The sequence below is a fragment of the Mastigoproctus giganteus genome, chromosome 14 (assembly GCF_048544385.1).
Source record: "Mastigoproctus giganteus isolate SK-2022 chromosome 14, ASM4854438v1, whole genome shotgun sequence".
In the NCBI taxonomy this organism is placed as follows: Eukaryota; Metazoa; Arthropoda; class Arachnida; order Uropygi; family Thelyphonidae; genus Mastigoproctus; species Mastigoproctus giganteus.
The window spans coordinates 99,220,753-99,230,266 of NC_143588.1; positions in this window are offsets into that span (position 1 = coordinate 99,220,753).

Consider the following 9,514-nt stretch of genomic DNA (forward strand, 5'->3'; position numbering starts at 1 on the left):
ACTATCCTTGCCAGAAAGTATAAAGCAAAGTTCAAACATGGATGTGAATCTTGTATCACTGAATAGTGGATCAGAAAATGTGGTGATCAACTATGAAATGCTAAGCTCTCACAAGTCCTCTGTGACTATAGTAGTTTAGCCACTCTGGAGAGTTTGATTCCCATCCATAACTGGAGGAATTTTCTAAAGTCTTCTTCAAGTGAGACTATAACTGATCTCAATCACTTGTGGTTCCCCCCACAAGTTATTCAGGGTTTTTCAGCCTGCACAACACACAAATTCAGACATGAACACACTTATACGAACATAATATACAATGACATGATAAAACCCTACAATAACAAAGGCTGTCATGATACTACCTTAACACTAATGGGCAAGTGTTGATTTATACTGGACCATCAACAAGAGCCACAGCAATCTCTTAAACAATTGCCATGACAAATATTTTCTACTGTGGACGAGTCACTCACCCAATTTTTGCACTATTCTCTGCAGCCTGTTTTGAGAAGGTGATCCTCTTCTTAATCCTTTTAAATGCTGGCAATATGGATTTGCTCTTGTAAAATAACTTTACCAACAAAAGCATAATCCTAGTGGAGTACCACTTCAGGATTTGTTGGGTGCTCTCCCTGCCTATTTTTAAATTCTCCCAGAAGTAGCTGTCATGGCATGGAAGTTAGATTTGCATTCTGTTGCGCACACAGCACCAATTGGTCCCCCCTGGTGGAAGTTTTTTGGAATTTCATTTTTTGCATTTTTCATTTTAACTTTCATCTTTATCATTAATGGTTTTCCATTTACAGCCAGCTGAAGCGATGTACTTCACAAGCATATTCTTCATACATGTATTGGTTCTAAAAGCAAAATTTTGATAGCACTGGTTCTGTGGAGAGAATTTTGTAAAAATTAAAAAAGTTTATACCTGTGTGCTTTTGATTATTTTTTTTCCTTATTTAGACCATTTTTCTTTGGGAAGATTAGAGCTTGTGGTCTGGAGATGTGTACCGTGCCAAAGTTTTAATGTAATCTGCTCCCAGGAAAGATGTTTAGAAACAACTTCTTCAAGATGGAGCCCTTCCACATATTCAACGATGTCCACATATAATTTCCTGCCACTTTAGGAATGTTTGACCACCTTGAATGCAATAAAATCCAGACTTCAATCCTCACAAAGATCAAAGTCTGGAGATTGATGTGGCCAAATGGGCGACTCATCTGTATCTCACAGATGAGGACAGCCCAGTAAAGTTGGATACTGATGAAGAGATCACTGTGGTTGATGGTGCAACACAAATTAACATTCACCTGCTAGTGCTAGGAGGACAGTATCACAACAGCTTAACATACCACGGTCAGCCATCCAAAACACCTTTCTGACTTTTGGTTATGGGGTATCTTAACAATAGGGTGTTATCAAGGACACATCCAGTCTCTGGTTGGTTTGAAGCATCACATAAGGCATATCATTAATGTTCCCCATAGTGTGTGTCAGGCAACAGTTGACCATGTCACATTGCATTTCCAGCATATAACAAATAGTCACTATACTGAGCTTCTCAATCTTCATATTTAGTAGATGAATAATGCACAGTAGACAAATAAGTGAGTAAAATATTTTTGAAAATTGGAATATTAATAACATTCAAAATTAAACTAGTCTTTATAAACTTAATTTGTCAGTTCATTAATGTTTTATAAAGAATGGTTCTTTGAATGAGAATTTTCTTTAGTAGTCAGATTAATAAGAGAGAAGCATTACATACTATATTTCTGCATGCATTAGATAATGTCCATTCTAAATTTTATCTTTCTCCCTTTAACAGTTTCCCACCTATAGCCAACTGAAGTGATGCACTTTAATTATAACCACCTTGCATTATAATTGAAGCAGTTTAACATAAAAAGAATAGACATAACGATCATGATATAAAATTAGTACACAATAACACAAACAAAGAAATAAATTATTATATTAAATGTAATTTTTGGAATGGGACAGTTTTCACCAAGTGTGATTGGCAAAAGGCTCTTTCCTTATGTTATAAGATTATGGTCTGTTATTTTTTCAATGTATTTTTTGGAAAATGCCTGCTTGCATTTTATAGGTATTTCCAATAAAGAGCATTTTAGAGATTGTTAATGGGGAAGATTACATAGGAGGTTATAGTCTTATTCCTAAGTTTAGTTCAATGGCAGAAAAACACCAGTCTATGACATTAGCATAGGCATATGAATGCAAGAAAGCAAGCTTATGCAGCATCAGCCAGAAAAAAAAACTTCCACTAAAATTATATAATTAAATTAAATAGAATAAAACATAAATCATGAAGGGTTAAAATTTTACTGCAGAATAAGAAATAAGGACTTAACGTTACTCTTTCACAGTTATTAGAGGCCATATGAGAAAAGGTCAGCAAATATGACATGGCCTGTGAACCATCCCCAATTTAAGTAATACTACCCTCAAAAGCTGGGGGAGAGGGGTGAAAAGGAGGATGTATTTTTGATCAATATATTAAGTTTTTTAGAAAAATGCCCATCATGATTTTAGACATTTTGGAGTATCATACAGGGTGAGCAAAGTCTCTCTGCAGTCATAATAGACATACAGTATTCTCTTTATTGGCAAACATTCTACATATTTACAAACACTACATATACTATGTTTAGTATATGTAGTGCTGTTTACCATGACTCAAACTCCAAAAGTATTGCTGAATTAAAAACAGCAATGGTATTATATAAAATGTGTCAATGGCTACTGTGGTGAGGCTTCAATCACCCTGTAGTTAAAATTTTAGGGTGTTTAATTGTGAAGTACGTTTCTCCCTAGCTCAAATCTATAAATATAGAATGTATTTTACACAATGACTGATCAAGCTGTATGGCTGCTTCAGTTGATATTTATTTGAAAACACATTTACAGTAATTTAAAACAAAATTTCATGAGGAAATAAAAATTTTAGTCAGAATATCAAACACTGCATGCAAGCAATTAACAAAAAGGACCATTAACAACAATACAGTGAAATTTCAATAATGACAAAATAGCTGAATTCACAGCTATTTTGATAAATTTGACAAACTTGACTGATATTCTAAGCATTATTTTTCTTTTATTAAGCAACTCTTCATTGAAATAAAATTTTTAAAAAGATTGGTAGATTTCCATTATTTGTGTGAAAATCTGCACACTATATATTTTTAAAGAATTCCTAAGAAAATAATCTCTATGAATATATCCAAGTTCAAGGAGTTATACAAAATACAATCTTTTCTAAGGATGCAACAATTTAATGCATGGGCATTATTTATGGCCAAGAGCAATTAACATTCAAATCATTTGAAATTTTAAAAAAAAGTTGTTTTTTTTTTATTTTCTTTTGCAGTTTTGGACAGGAATGAAAATTTACACTAAAAGACAACCACACAGCTAATATAAACACATACACACACAGACAAACGTACAGAAAGGAGTTTCGTTTATTAAATCTAATTCAGAAAATGGCAGGTAATCAAAATTACTTTATAAGTTATCACTATTATTTGCTATCCACTTATCTTTTACAAGCCACTCTGTAATAACCATTTAGAATATACTTTAGGTATAACAGCTTTTACAGAACTACACAGTAGTAGTAGAGTTTCAATGTACTGGAAGGGATGTTTCACTTCCGCAGTTGGGCATGAATATAAATTTTACATTTACTATAAATGGTGGATAGAAAAAAAAATATATTACTGGTTACTGTATTTTTTATTCTGAAAATTACATAGACATTCCTTATAAGTGAGATCATTTCAAATGTTTAAAAACTGATGTTGAAATAATACCTAATATTTTGGCACTCTGTGTACATATTTTACTGGTAATTGTATACCTATAGTATACTGCTGAATAAACAGCATCTGTGGATATATAATTATTTTGACAATTAGAGGGATTGTTTCAGGCTTGCATTCTAGACCAGTAGTTTACAGACTGTTTGCTGGTCCACAATTTTTGTCAACCTACAAAAATTTTAATAAATATATACTGTTAGATTTCAAAATAGGTTTTAACTGTTTGTAGGATGCTAATTTTCATTTGAATTTTACTGGTCTGTGAACCTGAAAGTTCAGTAATCACTGCTCTAAGCAAAAGCCTCAAATTTTACTTTCAAACCTATAGGTATATCCAGTGCTTGAACTGGAAGTAAATGACTGCCATCAGAGAAATCACTAGTATGCAAGAGTATTGATTAAGGAGCAAATAGCATGCCATTCTAACTCCAAGCAGCTGAATATGTGGCATTTCAGTTACTTTCCTTACACAATTGAGGCTTTCAAAATAAATTACTTTAAACTGATGATGGCACTTATCTCATATGATAAACTTGCTATTCTGCAGGTTATGAAGAGATACAAAATCAGTTATTCAACACTTATTTATTGAATGTTATTTATATAAATAGGACCATCATGTCCCAATTACAATGTGAAGAAATATTACATTGTGATTAAAAATATAAAAACCAAAAATGAGTTAAAAGCAAGATTGGCCTCAATGGCAGTATAGTAGTTTACTTATCACTGAGAATGATTTGAGTTCAAATTCCATCAATCAATCAATGGAGAAATTCTTAAAGGCCTTTTCATTTGGGATTGTAATTAGCCACTCTCACACAGAGGTTTAAGGCTTTCCTCCCACGAGGTATCCTAGATTTTTCATCCCACTAAACATGCGAACTGGCTTACAAGACACACTAAACATATATCAACCTGTACTGTTGCTTATATTGCCCCATTTGGCTATGCAGTAAATCATACAATAAAAAAAAAAAGTGTTAAAACCTATACATTTACCATAATCAGTTCTAAAACTCAAATATGGAATATTTGACTATGGGATGTCAGTGTCTTGGAGGAATATGAAATTTTTATGCACGCAAGCCATCACCATTGTAAACTTAATCAAATCTTATAAAGATAACTGGATACCTATGATGACTCTTCTTTTAGCTTTTGCATTTGTTTAAACTATATTTTTGTTTTTCATCTGTTTAAATATAAGACATTCCAGAAAAACCATTTCAATTTTTTCCTAGTAAGATAGTACATTTCTTATGGGGGGGGGGATAAATAGGCTAAGAAAAACTCGGATTAGTTGCCAAATAAAGCTACTCAAATTTTATAAAAATCTATAAATAATAATTAAAATTAAGAAAAAATGCCATTAGTACTATAGAGTAACACCTGGATTGCTCCTCACAGCAGCTTTATTTAAATCTGATAGAATAGTAGTTTAATATTGAACTGAAATCAGTCTTTGTACACACCTTTCTTGCATGAAAAAATATAGGGTTTTTGCATAAATAACAGCATGAATTGTTTTCTTAAGACAAACACATCTTGCCTTTAAAAAAAAAAAAAAAAAACATTTTTCACTTCCTTATTTCCAAGATATATATACATACTTCACTTACATATATAGACATTTCTCCTCTCCCAGTAGTTCAGGTTTCACAGACCACCTTAAGTGTTTCAAGAGTTACTTAAATGATTAAGTAACTCTTGAAACATTTAAGGTTACTTAATCACTTATTCTCTACATCCTTTGTAGGGGTGTAGAGAATAAATCATTTTAAATTCTAAAATTCACTGCTAACCTTCAGTTTTTTTGCCACTTTCAATAACAAATTTATTACCATAATTTGATTGCATGCTATTAGAGTCAATTTCCAATTCATTAAATTTGTATTGTTTATTCAAAGCCTGGGTCAGCAGTTTTTTTGAAGCCTATTATTTGTGCAAAGAAGGGGGGGGGGGAGAAATCTTAGAGACCAAGTCAGAAAGTCGCAGTTTGATCAGACCAACACTAACTACTAAGGACATTATCTGAATGCCAGTCCTCCATTCCAATTTTTTAATGATCCTAAGTAATTTCCTCTTATCTTTTAAAATATTCTCTGCATGAGAGAAGCTTTGATTGTTCAGTGCCATTATGAGTTATATACCAAGATTTATGTGGCAGTTTCACGTATTCAGCATAACTTGGAAAAATTGCTGAGAATTCAGAATGAAAAAAAAAAAAAAAAAAAAAAACCCACTGGAAATTCATGCCACTTTTAAAATGAAAAACAATCCACGATATGCTATACATTAAGTAACAACCAATTAACTAAAGTAAATCCTGCATAAAAAATGACAACATAAAAATTCAACGTTTACATTGAAAGAAACAGCAACATTTAATTCCATTATCAAGAACTTGCACTTAATGCTATTCTATGAAGTATAAATAATAAGACAACAAAAACCCTCCCCATATGTAAAATTATTATTACATTAATTGGAACTTAACAGGAAAAATCAAAACAAAAACTGCATTCTGGCAATATAGCATTTCAGCACAGGGGCAGGCTATCCTGGGCATCATTCCCCCCAACCCACCCCTGTTTCAGCAATATTTTGGCACTGCCAAAATATCACCCAAAGGCACTTAACTAATACTTCTAAGAAGCCATTGCAATCTATTAATGAAGTGAAACACCACCAACATCATAATTCTAAAACCATCATTAAATTAGCTCCGTTCTGACAAATTCCAATTTTTGAGTATTTACAGAGTAATATAAAATTGCAATTTTTTCTCCTCAAATCTGTTAAAGAATATACATCTGTTAAAGAATATACATTGATGAAACAAACAAAAACATTTATTACCTAGTTTTTCCAGGATGGTTTCTAACAGCAAAATATTTTGCATTGTTTTTATTTTTAATTACAAGGCTATAATAATTAGGAGAAATTAAAGTTCAGTACTATTTGCTAGATTTATTCTGGTCTCTAAATAATAAAGCATTTGAAAAAAATTTAATGACCATAATTAATAATATAAGCTGAATTATTTCAAATAAAAGGTAGAAAATAATATCAGGACTTTTTCCTGTATATAAAATTCCTTTTAAACATACAAAAAAAAAAAAAAATAAATAAAGTTTTAAAAATTGCTATAGCCATATTTTATCTTTTTACAAAATAAATGGGTTTTTGTATATAGCAAGCACAAATACTTGAATCATATGATGAATACATCACAAAACAATGTGCTGAAGTCAATCGGTGCAAATTTTTAAAGTCAATGGCTCGATTAAAAAAAAAAGTTTGCCATATGAAGTCTGTTGATGGAATAGCAAAGAAGTTGCATAATATAACTAGCCTTAATGTATTTATGTAGTTACTTAGCAGACCACCTAGTCCATAGCATACATAAAAAGAGCAGGAATTTAATTTGCTCATGCACTCTGTACAGAATATATGCATATTATAGCAAAATCAAAATCAACAACAATAAGTTACTCCAGAATGAAGGGGACTGTTGTTAGGATGTTGCCATATTTTATGTTAGGGTGGTGTGGTTTGGTTTTGGCACACATCCAATTTGGCATCCTGTTAGCATGATGGAAAAGTAAGGTTAGGATTCTATGTACGGATTATAATATATATCTATCAATAATGCAACTGTTGCTCTATAACAGTTTTAAAATAATAAACTGAATTGTTGACAGATAATGTTTGTTCTCTGAGCTAAGTTAGCTAATTTATTCCTATTATATTTAAATATCACCGTTATATTTCGGAGCAAAGCATTTTTGAAACATTCAATATCAGTTACCAGGTAACTAATGCTATGGGGGTATGGTTCCAGGCAGTCAGCATTAATTTCCTCTTCATAAGACACCTGAACATTTGCTCCAGTTACATCTTTGATTGTCAGTATAGTTAAACTAGCTTCTCAATTATTTTTAAAATACATCTTCTAAAAGGTTTTTAACTGTTAACATGCAGTTCGTGTAGCCACTTTTCAAATCAACTACCAAATAAGACATTTTATTTCTGGAAAGTAAAAGAATTGTATGTTAATCTTATAGTTCATTGGAGGCTATACTATTAAGTTATAATAATAATAATTCAATTTTCCTTACTAACTGAGCAAGAAGCTGGAACAACAATAATGGATGAATAAGTAAAGCAATACAAATTTGCACTGGAGGGGTAAGGCTAGAGATAAAAGCAATACATATGGTCAGTATTGAAGAAAATACTGTGATAAACTGGTGATTGTAATGTGTCCAGTACTTAATAAAACTGACTTTCAACAATTGAAATTTTCTAATACTCTTCCCACTGCTTACTTATTTTTGAAGAACAAAATTTTCCTTAAATTTAGGCATCTGTTAGCTCTGATGCATTAGAAACAATCAAGTGATAAAAACCATATTATACAACTCAAAACTAAGCATCGATTGTTGCATATTTAATACACACAAAACATCAAAACTAATGAGAATGGAGTCTATAGAGAGTCAGAAGTGGGGGCCAAAAATTTTCTGAATAAATAGAACAATGATTTGTTTGTTTGTTTCGGGATTTATTGGGCGCATGAACAATAATGAAAAGTCATCTTTTAAAATGGTGTTTTTTCAAATCGTGGAGAGGAGTGCAATTAGGGCACAAACTATTAAGAATGAAAGAAAAAGGCATGTTTTGGCATTTTAAAAACTAAGTACACTAAAAAATAATCTTTCTAAATGGCACAAAACACCATTAAACTCATGTTATAATAAATCAAAGATTTCATAATTTTATGTACTTTGATTGCAAATATTGCTTCCTCTGTACCGTCGTACTCTGAAATACTATTCTTACATTGCAGAGTGCTCTCAAACCATTCAAAACTCCTTGCTTCTATCCATAAGAGAACTGTTAGGTTAATTAACCTAACAATTCTCTTTTCCTCTCTACTCTCAAAGACAGATGTTTAGTTTCTACTGTTTGCTTTTTCAATATTTCCATGGGCATTGTCTGAACTTGCATCTAATTCCTCTTCTTCCAGACATGGACACCAAACTAGTTGACCTCTAATTCCAGAGAAACCTCAATATAACACCAACTTTCCTTAATACCTATGAAATTCTGAACAGAAATTCCTCATTATATTAATGCAGGCAAATGCTCAAAGTGCCACCCCTACTAGCCACTATTTGTCAAAGACTTTAGCATAAAAATGTGCCCATAAGCATTCTATAATATCCAATATACAGCAACATGTTATTGTAATTTTGGTTTTTGCAGTCCTGTGCTGTACAGCTAAAAAGCAGTTTTTGTGGAATATACTAATGTGTTCTTTCACTCAATTTACTTGCTCTTGTGGTTTCATCTCATCCTGGAAAATAGTTCTGGGAAACAAAAAAAAAAAAAAAATAAATAAATAAAGTGAAATATAAAATATTGCTCCCTGTGAAAGTGTCCCAACTTAAGTCAGCTTTGCACTTTATTTTTCTTTGAAGATGGAGAGTCAATTTCTTATTGGTTACTATAAACAAACTGCCCTTGGAGTCATCATCGCATAACAGTTCTTAGTCAGTCTTTATTTTACTAGTGAAATAGTAAAAGGAAAAAGGGCAAAAGGGCAGTATTCAGTTTTAGTGAAAAGAAAAGTCTGTGCTTATAGAGCCCAATCTCTTGC